The sequence below is a fragment of the Chelonoidis abingdonii genome, chromosome 9, assembly GCF_003597395.2.
Source record: "Chelonoidis abingdonii isolate Lonesome George chromosome 9, CheloAbing_2.0, whole genome shotgun sequence".
NCBI lineage: Eukaryota > Metazoa > Chordata > Testudines > Testudinidae > Chelonoidis > Chelonoidis abingdonii.
The window spans coordinates 43245742-43263106 of record NC_133777.1 but is presented as its reverse complement, the minus strand read 5'-3'; the positions used below and the strand labels follow the sequence as shown (position 1 = coordinate 43263106).

The window sequence follows — 17365 nt, the reverse complement described above, 5'->3', positions numbered from 1 at the left end:
GGTGTACATGGAGCTCCTGACAAGGGACTCAGCTTCCCCCCACGCCATGGAGCCAGCCTGCTCTGGGCTTTCACTGACTCAGGGGAGCTGTTTATTCCCTATTAATCATGACTGTTGGTTTCTATTCCAGTAACAGCGAGAGGCCCCCGTTGTGATCAGGTCCTTGTTGCAAACACCCAGACGGAGGCTGTGCCTGCCTCAAGCAGCAATTCTTTAGACAAAGGAAGGATTATTAGCCCTGCTTCACAGATGGGAAATTGAGGCACAGAGCTTCAACTGAAGCTAATCCAAGATAAATCTCATTAAACTGAAATACAAGCATCCACACAACCTTTTTTGCTGGTTTACCTAAATCATCTTAAAAGCCTACCTGGTGTGAAACTAGGGCATCTCTGTCTGTAGACACATCCTCAGCCAGTTTTATCTCACCCCTCTTGTTGTTTGGGGGCAGGTCCCTGGGTGGACTGGATACCTATTTTGGACTAAGAGTGGCCTGTTTCAATTGGTATACAAAAAAGAAAGATTAAAGTCAAATAGGACAGTCTTCATCCAAAATAAAGGTGTCCACACAGAGAGACTTTCGCTGAAACAACAAAAGATGTGAAATAAAACAGATTTAGTTACTTCACTTCCAGTGGGGGTGTAGCCCAGCCCTAGTTATCTCCCTGCAAGTGTAGGTGTAATCAGGCCCTAAGTGTGCCTGGCAATTAACCAGCAGGAGAGAAAAGAGAGCCTCACTGTCTCTGGCTGGCATCCCAACAGACTTGGGCCAGCAGAGAATACTGCATGCTAAAGCTAAAGGATGCAAAACACCCTCCATGTATGCGCCAAAGTACTTGATACAAAGCGTGGGTGGGTGGCTTAGCACTGAACTCGATATGCTTGAAAAAGCCAGCAATGGAAAACTCCCGGAGAAGAGAGGACAGAATGATAGCTCACTGTATGACTCCAACAGGGAAGGGATGCTGCTGGGAGGAGAGATCATCTCTTAAAGGAAGCTGGAGTGAAGACCCCTGGATCCTGGGGCCACAAGTGGGTCATGGAATGGCTAGGAGGGACTGAGATGTATGAGCCCCACCAAGATCTTAGGCCAGAGCCACAAGGAATTAATGGTGTTAAAGGGACTTTATTCCTGAGGGCACCTCACCTGCACTACTTCATTCTGCAGAACAAATACCAACAAAGCACAGTGCTTTGGAACCTGCCCCTTTGCTCCGTAGCCTCAAACAGCAGAATCCAGGGGAGGCTTTAATGAGCACAGGCCAACAGTCTGTTAGCGTTACATGCTCTGTGGGATAAACCAGTAACATCTGGGGTCTGCCTTTCAAGGAGCTCAGCACCCAGGTAGGCCCCCAAATAAGGGGGAGATCTCCCATGTGCTCAGCTCCCAGTGTGACACCCATGTCTGATTTTCAAAATTGTTCACCACACAAAGTGCTCTTTGAAAGGCCGACCCCTTATTTTGGTGCTCAGATAGATGCTGAGCTTTCCTCTGTCACTGACTGTCTTGTCTAATCTCAGAGGATGTCTGACATAATTCTGAGGTAGCTGCTCATAACATAAGCTATGTTTGCTATCTGGGCTTTGTATTTATTACCCTCTGGATTTCGAGCAGGCTGGTCTGATACACTGTGGATTGTCTGCTCTGTACCAACGATTGGCAGGTGTTAAGTCTAAGAGGCAGCTGTCTACAACCTGGCTAAGACAGGAACAGAATTATGATGAAATAAAGAGAATGATTAAAGGGTTTGTTGTCCAGAAGAGAGAGAAATCCTATCTTGGGATAATCCAGTAAAGTTCCCAACTCCCCTGAAGAGTTATCTAGGAAAGAAAAGGAAACAAACTAAAATGGACAAGGTCTTTGACAACTTTTTTTTTCTGAAAGCTGACAAAATGCTGGAATGCCTGCAGTCCAGGAAGAATGATCTTTCAAGCTGTTTGATGGTTTGTAATTTTTTTTAAAGTTTAAAAAAGTTAAAAAGAAAAATCAGCGGTGTGGGCTGGAAGATCATGATAATAATCATGTTTTCCATCTTGCTAGTCAATTCCACAGTGCAGACAACACAACAGTTAGGACAGGAAGTGAAGAAGAATCCCACATTCCAACTGAAACTGCAGAGGGAATTTTAGGAAAGAGGAATGTGAATTAGGCTAAAACATCAGTCTCCCAAGATCTATAACAACTACACTATAGTCTCAGCCTCACTTTTTTGTCAGTTCCAAAGTATAGTTCTTTCCACTGCATAGTGCCCCCTAGCCTCACCCTAGAGCATTAGCACAGTACTGACACAGAGGAAACAGCGCCACCTATTGAATCAGCTGCTCAATTTCTAACAGAACCTAAGTTTTCTCTGGCTTCTCTTGTAAACTGCGAGCTCTGAGCAGGCACAGCCCAGGGGAACATAGCTGCTGGGCCCACCTCCTCTCACATGATGGGGGTAGGGCTCTGTGCTCTGCAGTGATCTATTAGCATCCTCTGGGTGATCTAGCAGGCAAGGTGGAGAAAGAGCAGCTTGGGATCTGCCCAGCAAAGGATTAGCTCAGGGGAAAAGGCTCCAGAATGAACCAGGTCCAAAAGCTGCCCCGTGACCATGGCTGCCATGGTTCTGTGATCAGTTCCTCTCCTGTGGAAGATGTAGCTGCAGGATAGGTTGACAGAAGCCCCTCTGCACTGTGACTGCCCCTGTGCATTTAAAAATACTACCGTTGCCCCTTTGGCCCAAGCCCTTTGCCAGCATTTGGGGGCTGCAGGTTTGTTTCCGTTAGGAGGAGAAACTGATGCCACACGTCAAGTCTATTCTTTGGTGCAAGCCTGGTAATGAGGGCTGGCCACACAGTCCTGTTTCCCTAACGTGTAGGAACAAACAACTGCAGGCAGCATGCTGGCTCAGAATCCCCCACGTCTGCCACTGCAGCATGCTCTGTGCCCAAGAAGGCCTGGCCCCCTGCTTCCTCTCCACTTTGTCTTCACTGCAGACTTAAGGCTCTGAGCCAGGTTTTAGCCCAACCCCCTGCCATCCACACACAAACCCTCCTTAACCTGGGTTCATGCGTGCTTTGAGCCTCGGCTGGCTTGCAGGTTAGATCCCAGGTTTCACTTTAGCGCCACAGTGGGGGTGCAGCTGAAGCCCGGGTAATGGAACTCAGGTTGTGACAGACCTCCAATGCATTCCCACAATTCCCCAGAGGGTGGGGGGGTGGGGAGCCTGTATTCTCCAGTCCTGCTGCTGCTCACTTCCCACTCATCTCCTATGGACTGGATGCCAATGTATATACACCCAGTTAATGTTTAACACCTCATTCCACATGGCCTGCTCAATTTCTGCCCAGCTCAGTTCAGCCAGCGTGAGAAGATCCTGGAGTTGCTTTCCCCAGCACACAGCATACTGTCTGGAGGAGCACACCAGGGCTCCACTTGTTGGGCAGTGCGAGTACACCCAGGAGCATGCTTTGGGGAGATGCCCCAAAACCACCAACTGGCTAAGAGTATCTCCAAGAGACTGGAGGAGGAGAGAAGCATGCAGACAGCAGTTCACCACATTCTACAGGCCGTTACCCTCTGATCCCACTGAGGAGTACCAAAAGAAACTGCACCATCTGCTCAAGAAAATCCCTGAAGAAACACAGGAACAAATCTACACAGACACACTCCTAGAGCCCCAACTAGGGGTAGTCTGTCTGCTCCCCAAGATCCATAAACCTGGGAATCCTGGATGCCCCATCATCTCAGGCATTGGCACCCTGACAGCAGGATTGTCTGGCTATGTGGACCCTCTCCTCAGGCCCTATGCTACCAGCACTCCCAGCTATCTTCGAGACACCACTGACTTCCTGAGGAAACTACAATCCATTGGTGATCTTCCAGAAAACCATCCTGGCCACTATGGATGCAGAAACTCTCTACACCAATATTCCACACAAAGATGGACTACAAGTCATCAGGAACAGTATCGCCAATAATGTCATGGCAAACCTGGTGGCTGAGTTTTGTGACTTTGTCCTCATCCACAACTATTTCAGATTTTATACCTTCAAGTCAGTGGCACTGATCACATTCCTCTCCTCCAAGTGCTTCAAAATGGATTCTTTGAGGACCTGCTCCATGATTTTTCCAGGGACTGAGGTGACGCTGACTGGTCTGTAGTTTCCCCAGATTCTCCTTCTTCCCTTTTTTAAGGATGGGGACTATATTTGCCTTTTTCCAATTATTCAGGACCTCCCCTAATTGCCACAAGTTTTCAGAGATAATGGCCAATGGCTCTGCAATCATATCGGCCAACCTCCTCAGCACCCTCAGATGCATTAGATCCGGACCCATGGACTTGTGCATGTCCAGCTTTTGTAAACAGTCCTTAACCTGTTCTTTCACCACTAAGGGCTGCTCACCTCCTCCCCATACTGTGCTGCCTGGGAGCTGACTTTGTGAAGACCGAGGCAAAAAAAACATTGAGGACTTCAACTTTTTTCCATCATTAGATTGCCTCCCCCATTCAGTAAGGTTCCCACACTTTCCCTGTACTAATTCTTGTTGCTAACATACCTGTAGAAACCCTTCTTGTTACCCTTCACATTCCTTGCTAACTGAAACTCCAGTTGTGCTTTGGCCTTTCTGATTACACCCCTGCATGCCTTCTAGTCGATGGGGTCTCCTTCTGATCCCTTCCCTCAGATAAAGGGAAGGGGGGTTGAGGGGACATTGGCCCCCACTGTAGAAGTTGTCACCCCACATCTGCCTGCCCCAACCAGCAATTAATCCTGCTCTCCCACCAGCTAAGCTCCCATCAGCCTCCACCCTCACAGTTCAGCCCCCCCACCCCAATCCTCCCCTTTCCAGTCATCAGCCTCACCTCTGCTCCTCCTGGTATTCTTCTCCTCACTTTCCCAGGCTGGGAGGGCTGCAGCAGGGCCCCCATCCCCTTCTGGCCCTCCCCCAGCTGGGTGCTGCCTGGTGGGGGAGGCAGAGGCACCGTCCTGTCCTCGTTGCTCACAAGAGGGGAAAGGGAAGGGGGAGCAGAGCTGCCCTGAGCTTCTGGGGTCTTTGCTCCTCCTCCTCCCCCCCAATCCTCCCCCCCCCTGAGAGCAGCGGAGCACAGGGGAGAGACTCTGCTGGTTTCTGGCAGGGTTGAGTTTCGGGAGGGCTGGAGCTTCTTGTGTATCGCTAGATGAGTCCTGAAGCCCTGTGCAAGCCTATGCCTTGTGAAAGGCTTGTGAGCATTTGCAGTACTGCATACCCCAAGCAGGCGAGCCAGCCAGGCTCAAAGCACATATCAGCCTGGGTGTGGGGTGTGTGTGCGGATGGTACTGGGGTTTGGGCTGACCCCCGTGTAAGAGACCAGCTTCACTCTGCAGTGTAGATGTAAAAGTGACTCGCTCAAGCTCAGAGAGTCTGTGTGAGGGCTGAGAACTGAGCCAGGTCCCCTGAACCTCAGGTCAGCACCTCTACCACAAACCCCCTCATCACCTTCTGAGTCCTTCTCTGCCAGCCAGCAGACAGCACCCCAGTCCTGTGGCCAGAGAGCAGCCGCACAATGTGCCAGGCAGGCTGCAGAGGGCTGATTGGACTCACAGGTTGTAACTTTACTCACAACTGACCTGCAGTTTCAATAAAGCCTAGGAGAGAGCTGTAGGTAGGGTTGCCAACTTTCTGCTCGCACAAAACCAAACACCCTTGCTCCGCCCCTCCTCCAAGGCCCCGCTCCTTCTCAGAGGCCCTGCTCCTGCTCAATCCATCACCCCTCCCTCCATCACTCGCTCTCCCCACCCTCAGTCACTCATTTTTCACCGGGCTGGCTCAAGGACTTGGGGTGCAGGAGGTGGTGAGGGCTCTGGCTGGGGGGTGCGGGCTCTGTGGTGGGGCCAGAAATTTGGAGTTCAGGGTGTGGGAAGGGGCTCTGGGCTGAGGTAGTGGGTTGAGATGTGGGAGTGGGTGAGGGCTGGGGGTGCAGACTCTGGAGTGGGGCTGAGAATGAGAGGTTTGCAGTGGAAGAGGGTGCTCCAGACTGGGACCGAGGAGTGTGGATGGTGGGAGGGGGATCAAGACTGGGGCAGGGGGTTGGGCATGGGGAAAGTGAGGATTCTGGCCGGGAATGTGGGCTCTGGCATAGGGTTGGGGATGAGGAGTTTGTGGTGCAGGAGGGGGCTCTGGGCTGGGGGTGGAGCAGAGGGATTTGGAGCAGCGGAGGGGGCTCTGGGCTGACACAAGGGGTTGGGGTGTGGGAGGCGGTACCATCTCTAGGCTGGGGGTGCAGGTTCCATGAGTGGGGCCAGAAATGAGGGGTTTAGGGTGCAGGAGGGGGCTCTGCACTGGATCAGGGGGTTGGGGTGTGGGGAAAGTGAGGACTCCAGCTGGGGGTCCAGGCTCTGGGATGGGGGTGGGGATGAGGGGCTTGGGGTGCAGGAGGGGTTGCCAGGCTAGGGAAGAGAGGTTCGGAGGGTGGGAGGGGATCAGGGCTGGAGCAGGGAATTATGGCATGGGAGAGGGTCAGGGGTGCAGGCTCGGGGTGGCACTTACCTCAGGCGGCCCCCAGAAACAGCAGCATGTGCCCCCTCTCTGGCTCCTATATGTAGGTGCAAACAGGTAGCTCTGCGCACTGCCCTGTCTGCAGGCACCGACACAGGTACGTTAAATCCCTCTGAAGGTCACCATCACCGTACAACTACCCAACCAGAACCTCCTTGCATCCCAACAACTGCCATCTCCTGCTTCTAGGGCCTGTTCAGAAAGCAGCTGGCAGGAGGTGACAGGTAGCTGCAGCAGAGGCTGGGATGTGGGGAGTACCTGACATGGAGCCCAGAACCCTGTGAAAGAGTGGGTGGCTGTTAAGAAGGAGGTGAGGAGAAGGAACCAGGCCCCTGCTTGGGAGTGTCTTCAAACAGCTACAGTGAGGGCTGGGAAGGTGGGAGTGAGCTCACTGGGGAGTCGGGGGGGTAGGAACTGTGCTGGAGAGGGAGTGAGCCACACATGAGGGGCCTCATGGTGCTCAGTGCAATGTTCTCAGAATGTAAGAGGCCAAGTGGCAAAGGAACCATGAGGGCTATGAACAGATGGACACTACAGCAGGGTAGCAAATCTCAGCCCTGGCACATGCCCCTCATACCCAGGTTAGTTGTTTCCTAGCCACCCTAACAGGAATTTATAAAACAGAGCCAGGATGGTCATAGAATCTCAGGCTTGGAAGTGACCTCAGGAGGTCATCTAGTCCCACCCCCTGCTCAAAGCAGGACTCCCCAACTAAATCATGGTCTTGTGACTAAATCACAGACTTTGGATTCAGGAGACTGGGTTCTGTCTCCATGTCCCTCAGTTAGTCTCTGTGGCCTTGGACAAGTCCTTTTTTCTCTCTGTGCCTCAGTTTTCCCATACGTACAATGAGGATGACAATAGCTCACATGAGGAGGGGTGATATGAGGTGTAGCTCATTGGCGCTTTGGGATCTTCAGACAGAAGGTGCTATAGTTGAGCAAAGTATTATTATTATTATTATTAATTAAATGCCCAGCATAAAAATCTGCATATAAATTTAAGAGTGTAGGTGTGGACATGACAATATTAGAATCTTACATTCATACAACAGTGTTCAACGGAAAGGTCTTCACAAACAGGTAAGCCAGCCAAGGATCTCTTTGTCTGCAGGTAACACCCTGCCCAAAGTACAGACCGGCTTACCGTTGCTCAGTAATGCCCTGGGCAGGAAGCAGAGGAGAATGCTAACTAGGGGATGGAATTTGCAAGCTCGAATTTGTCCATAGCACCCATACTCTTCTTGAAAGGCCTGGATATAAGTTAATGGTTTTAAACAGTCAGGACCTTAGTTTTATAGCTCACTCAATGCCCCCTGACACCAGGCTGTTGGGCATTCCTCCCTGCCAAAAAAAATAAAATGAGTGCCCCCTCCTAAAACAGCAGCACCTTCCTGCAGCTACTAAGGGGTTCCCCCCAAGCACTGACCCAGTCCGATGTCACTGAGTTTGTAAGATTTCAGAAGCTCTCAACACCAAGTGGCATGTACAAACAGAACACTGAGAATGAGAGATTACAGGGCAATGTTTTTAATCTGTCTTCTGATGCCTTTAGTTCTTAGGTTGCATTGCATTTCTTGAGCAGCTTTTTGCTATTGCTCTGGAGTAAGCTCTGGGGAGACTCTTCTCCCCAGTGACTTCAGGGGGCTGGACCACGCTAGAGTGGCCTCGTTAGCATGAACGATGGTGAGAATTCTCCTCTCTCTCCTTCTAGCAGCTGTTGACATGGCAGCAGACAGGCTCTGCCCCCAAATGATGCTCTTTCGCTAATGCCAATGAATGCTGTGCTCCTTCCCGGGTGCCCCTCCGATGCATTTCCTGAGGCAGAGCGGACAACTCCTTGCTAACTTAAAGAGGGACTGTCACATCTGGACAACCTTGATATGAGAAACTATTCAGACATACTGCTGCTGAGTTCCTGGTTTTCCTCTGCAACCTCTGTGCTAGTAAAAGAGCCAGCCCCTCTCTCTCCCCAACTCAGCTTCTCTTTCTGCATCACTGCTTTGTGAAATCACAGGCCCTGTATTCAGGACATCACAGTTTGCGGCCATGAAACTAGGCTACTGGCAATTCCAGTCCTTGCAACTGCAGAATCAAGCAGGCTGTGAAGATGGGCTGCTCCCTTGTTCAACTGCCTTGGAGGTTTAGCAAAAGCACGAAGGGAGTTATTAGAAACAGGAAAAGTAAACAGCCTTTGGTTCTAAGAGACTGGGGAATTCTCTCCAGTGCCACTTTGAGACCAAGTGCTTCTTTTCACTTGGGGCCCTTTCCTGCCCCCATTTAAGTCAACGGTGTGACGGGCTGGATCACAGAAACCCCCTGGGAGCTGCCACTTGATGTGCCAAGACTAATTCTGCCCCCTGCTTCCCCTGCCAGCTCAGGACCCCAGCACCCTGTCTTGCTGAGCCACACACTCCCATCTGCTCCAACAAGGACCCAGGGTCTGAATTACTTGCTCCAAATACTCAGATGCCCAACTCCCAATGGGGTCTAAACCCAAATAAATCCATTGTACCCTGTCTAAAGCTTATACAGGGCAAACTCATAAATTGTTCGCCCTCTATAACACTGATAGAGAGATATGCACAGTTGTTTGCTCCCCCAGGTATTAATACATACTCTGAGTTAATTAATAAAAAGTGATTTTATTAAATACAGAAAGTAGGATTTAAGTGGTTCCAAGTAGTAACAGACAGAACAAAGTAAGTCACCAAGCAACATAAAATAAAATGTGCATCTCTATGTCTAATCAAACTAAATACAGACAAGATCCTCACCAGTTCCAGAATGCTCCCTTTTACAGACTAATCTCCTTTTAGCCTGGGTCCAGCAATCACTCACCCCCCTTGCAGTCACTTTGTTCCAGTTTCTTCCAAGTATCCTAGGGAGTGGAGATACTCTCTCTTTAGCCAGCTGAAGACCAAATGGAGGGGTCTCCCAGGGATTTAGACTTTCTCTTGTGGGTGGAGACCCCCCTCCTCACTCCTACCCAAAGTCCAGATCCAAGATGGAGTTTTGGAGTCATCTGGGCAAGTCACATGTCCATGCGTGACTCACAGTCTTTACAGGCGGAAGCCATTGCCCACATGGTATCTTGTATGGCTCCAGGAAGACTTCTTATGTGGATTGGAGCATTCAAAGATGCATTGTTCCCCAACTGCTTCCTGATTGGGTACTTAACCTTGCGAATTCCTTCCTAAAGAAGCTGACCAAATGCCTCACAAAGCTTACTTAGAAATTAAGCAGGTATACAACCAATACTCTTAACCTCAAGTACAAAATGATTAATGTGTACAAATAAAATGAATATATACAGCAGACCATAACCTTTACAGAGATATGTTACATGGCACAGGCAGCACAAAAAATATTCCAGTTATGGGGTTATGCATATTCCCATAAAGCATTATGGGGTACAGCATCTCAAATGGCAAAGGGTCAAATTAAGTCTCTTTGGAGTTTCGCTTCATCAGTGTCGCTAAGAGAGCTGCAGCCTAGAAATCTCTACTTGGTAATGCAGAGGGCTCAGATTTGTAGATTCCGAGGCCAGAAGGGACCAATGTGATCGTCTAGTCTGACCTCCTGCATAAAACAGGCCAGATACCTGTTCCTGTTTGAACTAGAGCAGATCTTTTAGACAAACACCCAGTCCTGATTTACAAATTGCCAGTGATGGAGAATCCACTACAACCTTTGGTAAGTTGTTCCAATGATTAATTACCCTCACTGGTAAACATTTACACCTTATTAGGCTTGTTTCTAGACTAAATTGGTCCAACTCCAACTTCCGGCCATTGGATTTTGTTATACCTTTGTCTGCTAGATTAAAGAGGCCATTATCAAATAGTTGTTCCCCACATAGGTACTTATAAGAACATAAGAACTGCCATACTGGGTCAGACCAAAGGTCCATTTAGCCCAATATCCTGTCTTCCAACTGTGGCAAATTACAGGTGCCCCAGAGGGAATGAACAGAACAGTAATCATCAAGTGATCCATCCCATTGCCCATTCCCAGCTTCTGGCAAACAGAGACCAGGGACACCATCCCTATGCATCCTGGCTAATTGCCATTGATGGACCTATCCTCCATGGATTTATCTAGTTCTTTTTGGAACCCTGTTATAGTCTTAGCCTTCACTACATTATCTGGCAAGGAGTTGCACAGACTTACTGTGCGTGAAGAAATACCTCCTTTTGTTTGTTTTAAACCTGCTGCCTATTAATTTCATTTGGTGACTCCTAGTTCTTGGGTTATGAGAAGTAAATAACACTTCCTTATTTACTTTCTCCACACCAGTCATGATTTTATAGACCTCTATCATATCCCCCCTTAAATCATCTCTTTTCCAAGCTGAAGAGTCCCAGTCTTATTAATCTCTCCTCAAATGGAAGCCATTCCATACCCCAATCATTTTTGTTGCCCTTTTCTGAACCTTTTCCAATTCCAATATATCTTTTTTTGAGGTGGGGCGACCACATCTGCACACAGTATTCAAGATGTGGGCGTACCATGGATTTATATAGAGGAAATATGATATTTTCTTATTATCTATCCATTTCTTAATGATTCCCAGCATTCTGTTAGCTTTTTTGACTGCCGCTGCACATTGAGTGGATGTTTTCAGAGAACTATCCACAATGACTTCAAGATCTCTTTCTTGAGAGGTAACAGCTAATTTAGACCATCATTTTATATGTATAGTTGGGATTATGTTTTCCAATGTGCATTACTTTGCATTTACCAACACTGAATTTTAATTATAGACCGAGATCAAGTCACCCCTTAACCTTCCCTTTGCTATGCTAAGTAGATTGAGCTCCTTGAGTTATCACTAAAAAGCATGTTTTCTAATCCTTTAATCATTCTCCCTGGCTCTTCTCTGAATCATCTCCAATTATTCCACATCCTTCTTGAATTGTGGACATCAGAACTGGACACATTATTCCAGCAGCCACATCAGTGCCAAATACGGAAGTAAAATAACCTCTCCACTCCTACTCAAGATTCCCGTGTATGCACCCAAGAATCACATTAGTCTTTTTGGCTACAGTGTCGTACTGGGAGTTCATGTTCAGCTGATTGTCTACAATGACCTAATCTTTTTCAGTCACTGCTTCCCAGGATAGAGTCCCCTATCTTGTAAGTATGGCCAACATTCTTTGTTCCTAGATGTATGACTTTACATTTGTCTGTATTAAATGCATACTGTTTACTTGCCTTACCTAGCGATCCAGATTTCTCTGCCCTCTTCATTATCTACCACTCCCGGATAGCAAATTTTATCAGGGATGATTTTATGTTTTCTTCCAGGTCATTGACAAAAATGTTAAATAGCCAAGGGCCAAGAACTGATCCCTGCGGATCCCCATTAGAAACACACTCACTCAGTGATGACTCCTTGTTTACGATTATATGTTGAGACTTGGCAGTTAGCTAGTTTTTAATCCATTTATATGTGCCCTGTCAATTTTGTATTGTTCTAGTTTTGTCATCAAAATGTCATGCAGTACAAAGACAAATGTCTTACAGAAGTCTATTATAGCAACACTACATATTTATCAACCAAACTGGTAATCTGTGGGAAAAAATTGAGTTAATTTGATGGAATCTATTTCCATAAATCCGTGTTGATTCGCATTGATCATATTATCCTCTTTTAATTCTTTATTAATCAAGTCCTGTATTAGCTGATTCATTATCTTCCCTAGGATCTGCCAGGCTGACAAGCCTAACATTATCCATGTTGTCTTATTTACCCTTTTAAAATATTGGTATATTAGCTTTCTTCCAGTTTTCCATAACTTCCCCAGTGTTCCAAGAGTTATTCAAAATCAACATTAATGGTACAGCTGCTGAGCCAACTCTTTTAAAACTCTCCAATGCAAATTAGCCAAACCTCCCGATTTAAAAATGTCCAACACTGGTAGATGCTGTTAACATCCTCCTGAATTACTACTGGAGCGGAAAGTGTTTCATCATCATCACAGGACATGACTATGTCATGCTTTTTCCCCAAATACTGAGCAGGAATATTATTGAATACTTCTGCCTTTTCCGCATTATTATTATTGATAATTCCGCCATTTCCACCTAGAAATGAACCAATACCATTGTCAGGATTCTTTTTGTTCCTAATACATTTTAAAACTCTCTTACTGCCCTTAAATCTGCTGGCCAGAGATTTCTCCTTTGAGCAATGTGGCAGCATGGCGTACATGTTTGTGATGCCTTAAGTTCTTACTTTCCAGAATCTAATTCATTGCCCTCTGCCTAACCTCCCCAAATGCCCCCACATCTCTAGCTGATCAGGTTGCTGAGAGCCTTGAAAACCTGAACTAAGTGAAACTGATGCAGTGAAGTCTGCCTGGGGAACCACAAATAGCTCTGAGAGATGTGAACTACCTCTTTCATTTCACTAGTGGCTAACTCATACACCTAGTAATATATGTTGAATGTCAACATTGTGGACTATTTCACCACTCATTAAGGCATGCTAGAAAGGAGACGCAGGATGATAGTATGAAGATCTGCACAACCTCCTCTGAATGACAGCTCAGCCCCCCTCACCTATGGGGAAATGAAGGTCAAGCAGCCCAGTGGGCCGGGATATACCTGCCTCACTGAGCCCAAGATGGTGTTCTTGGATCCCAGTGAGGAGCTGAGCACATGGAGACCCAACAGCCTGCAGGCATAATTGTAATTTGAACATCTGCACAAACTACAGTTAGTAGTATCTCATGTAGGCAGAGTTCATTTTATGGGCAGAGCTTGGAAAAGCACCTGTTTTTCTCCCCCATTCTGACCCCTGCCTATACCATTCTCATTTCAGACATGTCTTGTTCATATTAAGAATTTTTTCCTAAAATTTGTTAGTGGTTGTAGCAAAACTAGGAATGCTAGGGTACCAATGGCTTTTTAAGCAGCATATTATGCAGATACACTTCTAGCTGAGTTGAATAGCATGGTACTTAAAATGCCTGTCTATACTGTTCCTGATGTTACTACCACCAGTGTTAGCAGTGAAATGAAATTTTAAAGAAAAGGGTGAAAAACAACCAGTGTACTTACAGTTAAATAGCAAATTATATTAGGCATCTCCAGAAAGGCCCAAACAATCAAAACCAAATAAAAAAATATTTTCAATAAACCAGACAAGAATAGTCAGTTAACTAACACAGTCAATGCACAGATACAATAGAGCACAGTATTATAACCTGGGCCCCAGTCCTGCGGATTTATTAACATGGTGCCAGACTCTCAGCTGGTGTGAATTGGCATTAGCTCCAGTGAAGTCTATTCCAGCTGAGATCCAGACCCTCAGAGTAATCTGATACACAACTACCTGGAATGGGTTTGTAAAGTTACTTTTGTGCTTAAGACTTTGGAAGATTAGGGGACTGAAGTCAATGCTTGCTAGATGTGCTTGCTAGGTTGGACTTTGAATACTTAACTGGCCATTTTCCTTAAACTTAAAAATATATTTTAGAGGCCACTCTACACTACACACCTATATTGGTACAACTACGTTGCTTAGGCATGTGAAAAATCCACAACCCTGACTGACATAGTTGTACTGACCTAACCCCTTGTGTAGACAGTGCTATGTCAACAGGAGAGCTACCACGTCCCAGGGAGGTGGATTAACTATGCTGATGGGAGAAGCTCTCCCATCTGCATAGTAGCATCTACACTAAAGTGCTACAGCAGCACAGCTGCACAGGTACAGTTGCACCGCCGTAGCGCTGTATGTGAAGACAAGCCTATAGTCACTGAGGGCTGAATCCTGGTATGGATCCATGCAGAATTCTACTGCCTGCCCATTGGTTCAGGGCATTTTCCTCTGGCACCTGGCATCTTTGCAGGCTGCACTGTCATGTTAAAGATGAGCAAGGGTCACTGCAACTTGGCTGTATTTTATTGAAATAAAATTAGGTGGGGGGGCTCCTGCCAAAATGGCCTTGTGATGCTGTGGATTTCTAAGCCATACAACGCAAATTCCTAGCAATCCTGATACTTCATGAGTACCCAGTGCCTCATTCAGCTTTCCCATGTGACTGCACACATAGCCCAGGCCATGGTGTGAAGAACAAAGCACAGTGAGGGGTGACAGGGAATGGATTACAGAAGTCCTAGCTCCCAGCCCCCTCTAGAGCTGACACAGAACCCAGGAGTCCTGAGTCCCAGGTCCCTTCTGCTAACCAATACCTCCCACTCCCCTCCCTGAGCTAGGACAGAGCCCAGAAATCTGGGCTTACAGCCCCAACCACTAGGCAACACTACCCATCTCTCCTAGAGCCAGGGACAGAACCCAGGAGTCCGAGCTCCTAGTCCCTCAATCACTAGGTCCCGCTGCTCTCCCAGAGGCAGGGCAGAACCCAGGAGTCCGAGGTCCTACCCCTCCATCACTAGGTTCCGCTGCTTTCCCAGAGGCAGGGCAGAACCCAGGAGTCCGAGCTCCTACCCCCCATCACTAGGTCCCGCTGCTCTCCCAGAGGCAGGGCGGAACCCAGGAGTCTTGCGCAGCTGCCGAGCCAGCCCCGGGAGCGCGCGACGCTCCCTTTAACAGTCCTCAAGGAGAGTCTGCAAACTCCCCGGGGCTGGGGCCCCGCGGCGGGCGCCACGGCTGTGGGCGGGCCGGCCGGCCCCGCCCTTTGGCGACGCCCCCTGGGCGCCGGGAGTGGGCAACCGCCTGCGCGGGCGCTATAAATCCTGCCGGGCCAAGCAGCGCCCGTTGCTGCTGGTGCGAGAGACCAGCCACGCCACCCGCCGCAGACCCCGGCGCCCAGCCCATGGCCTCCTCTGGTGAGTCGCCGCCGCCCCCCCCGCCGAGCCCGGGGGCGGGGCGGCACGTGCTGGCCGGCGCGAAACCGCGTGTTGCTTTTCACGGCGGGAGGGGCGGGGCGAGACTCCTCGTGCGAAGTGTTGGTGGTAGGTACAGGTGGGGGCGCTGCTCCGGCAGGGGGGGGGGCAGATGTCACACCCCTGGGCTGTGTCTGACTTGTCCAGCCCCCCTGCTTGCGGCGGGCGGAACTGGCAGGGAGCGGTCGCCCACGGCGCAGGTCTAGGGCGCTGCGGCCCTCGCGGGAAGTCCGGGGCACCAGTGCGCACCAGACTGCTGGCTCTGACCGCGCCAGTTTGCCGCTCTCGCTCTGCGGAAGTTTCTGCGGCGGCCTGGAGCGGGGGGGTGGGTGCGGGGGTGCAATGGCCAGCAGGTGCCGGCGTCAGCGGCTCGCTGGGGCGGCGAGACCCGCCCTCTACTCCTCCTGAGCCCAGCTGCGGTGCTGGGCGGTAACGTGCGTGTGAGCTTCACCCTCGCGCGCACGTCCGCGGGGCCGGGCTCCCCTCGCAGCGTGCTGCTGCTGGCGGGTGCACGGCTGGGGACCCGGCTGCGTGTCTGGGAAGGGAGCAGCCCTGCCGCCCTGCCCGTTCGCTCCAGCGCGGCGATTGCGGGCGCCTGCTGGGTGTCCTGGCGCGGTTGGCGACGGTGATACAGGCGCGCTGAGCTTCCGCAGCGGTGGGGTGGGGTCATCTGGGGTGGCGCGGCGCGCTCGCCCTTAGGGCCGCACGAGCGCCAGCGGGCGCTCCCCACGTGGGTTTCACACTTGCATGGAGGAGGCCGGGCTGAGCCGCGGCGGGACCCCGCCGCGGCCCGGCCGCCTCGCGCGCTTGATACGCCGCCGGCGGGCAAGCGGCGACCCTTTTGCAAGCAGCCCCGGAGGCGAGCCCCGCCAGGTGAGGGCCGGTGGGGGCCGGAGGATGCTTGGTCATTGCTGTGCCCCGAGGGCGCCGTGGCGGTCCCTGCGGATCTGCCGGCGGTGGGTGAGGGGCCCGGCTGGCGGGGCAGGGTGAGCCGCTCGCGAGTCCGGGCTCTCTGTGCCTCCCCCACCCGCGGCTGGGGAGGGCGCTGGGCCGGGCCGGCGGCGGGTCACTCACCCCTGCCCGGCGCCGCTCGGCAATGCGCAGAGGCCCTGGGCTGAGACTGTCTCCAGCTTCTCGGGTGAGAGCAGCTGTCAGCGTGGGGCGGGGGAGCCCAGAGGCACCGCTCTCGGTGGGGAAGGCTGGTCCAGCGTGAGCCGCGGTTCCGTGCTGGTGCACTTGCTGCTGCTGCTCTGGGGTAGGGGAATGAGCACAGCGTTCTTAGACTGACAGAAAAGGTGGTCGGAAAACCAAAGTTTGAGTTAACTATTAATGGTAAGGAACTGGCATAAGCACTTAGGCTCAGATCTTTTATAGTGTACCTTACTTTGCTATGATTTCTGCCAGCCCCCTTCAGGCTTGGGCTGAATCCCTGCTCGTTTCCCTTTTCGTGTCCTGTTGTAAGCAAGGAGGCTAGCACTTGGTGCTTCACTGCCTGTTGTTTTTCCTAGCTAACCTTTAGAGACTCAAGATTGTGTAGAACCTCTCTACAAAGGTACAGCTCAATCTGAACATTGGGGGGCTTGTGAAGAAAACACTAATCCCTTGGGAAGAAAGGTCTGCACACCATAAGAAGTTGTCAGATAAAAACATTGGGTAGTTTCAGTCTGCCATAGTTGCTGCTGCCTATTAGGGCACAAATGGCTAGGATGTCACCAGGGAAACCTGCAAGCAGACCTCTCAGGATTTGTTTTCCTGTAATTATTGCTGGCTAGAAGGTGTGTATTCAGACTGAGACTTGGAGAAGTACACAGAGGATATGGGTCCTCAGTCCTTTACACATCATAATGAAAGCTATTCTCAGCTCTTCTGAATTTAGAGCTTATATAAAGAGCCAGATCCTTGCCCCTGGAGATGGAAGTACCTGTGCTTAAAACTGGAAGACAGTTGTGCAACCTTTCTCCACACCTAAGGGCTGTGGAGCCCT

The 17365-nt window shown here is 50.0% G+C and overlaps 1 protein-coding gene across 1 annotated transcript in view; it reads left to right on the top strand.

Annotated features, from left to right (window-relative positions):
* The first annotated feature begins 15175 nt into the window (after positions 1 to 15175).
* CPEB1 (cytoplasmic polyadenylation element binding protein 1) overlaps positions 15176 to 17365 on the top strand; it is an 85273-nt gene continuing 83083 nt past the window's right edge. The window contains exon 1 of the mRNA XM_032791151.2: positions 15176 to 15324. The gene's annotated coding sequence lies outside the window, so the exon portion shown is untranslated. The remainder of the gene's footprint in view (positions 15325 to 17365) is intronic.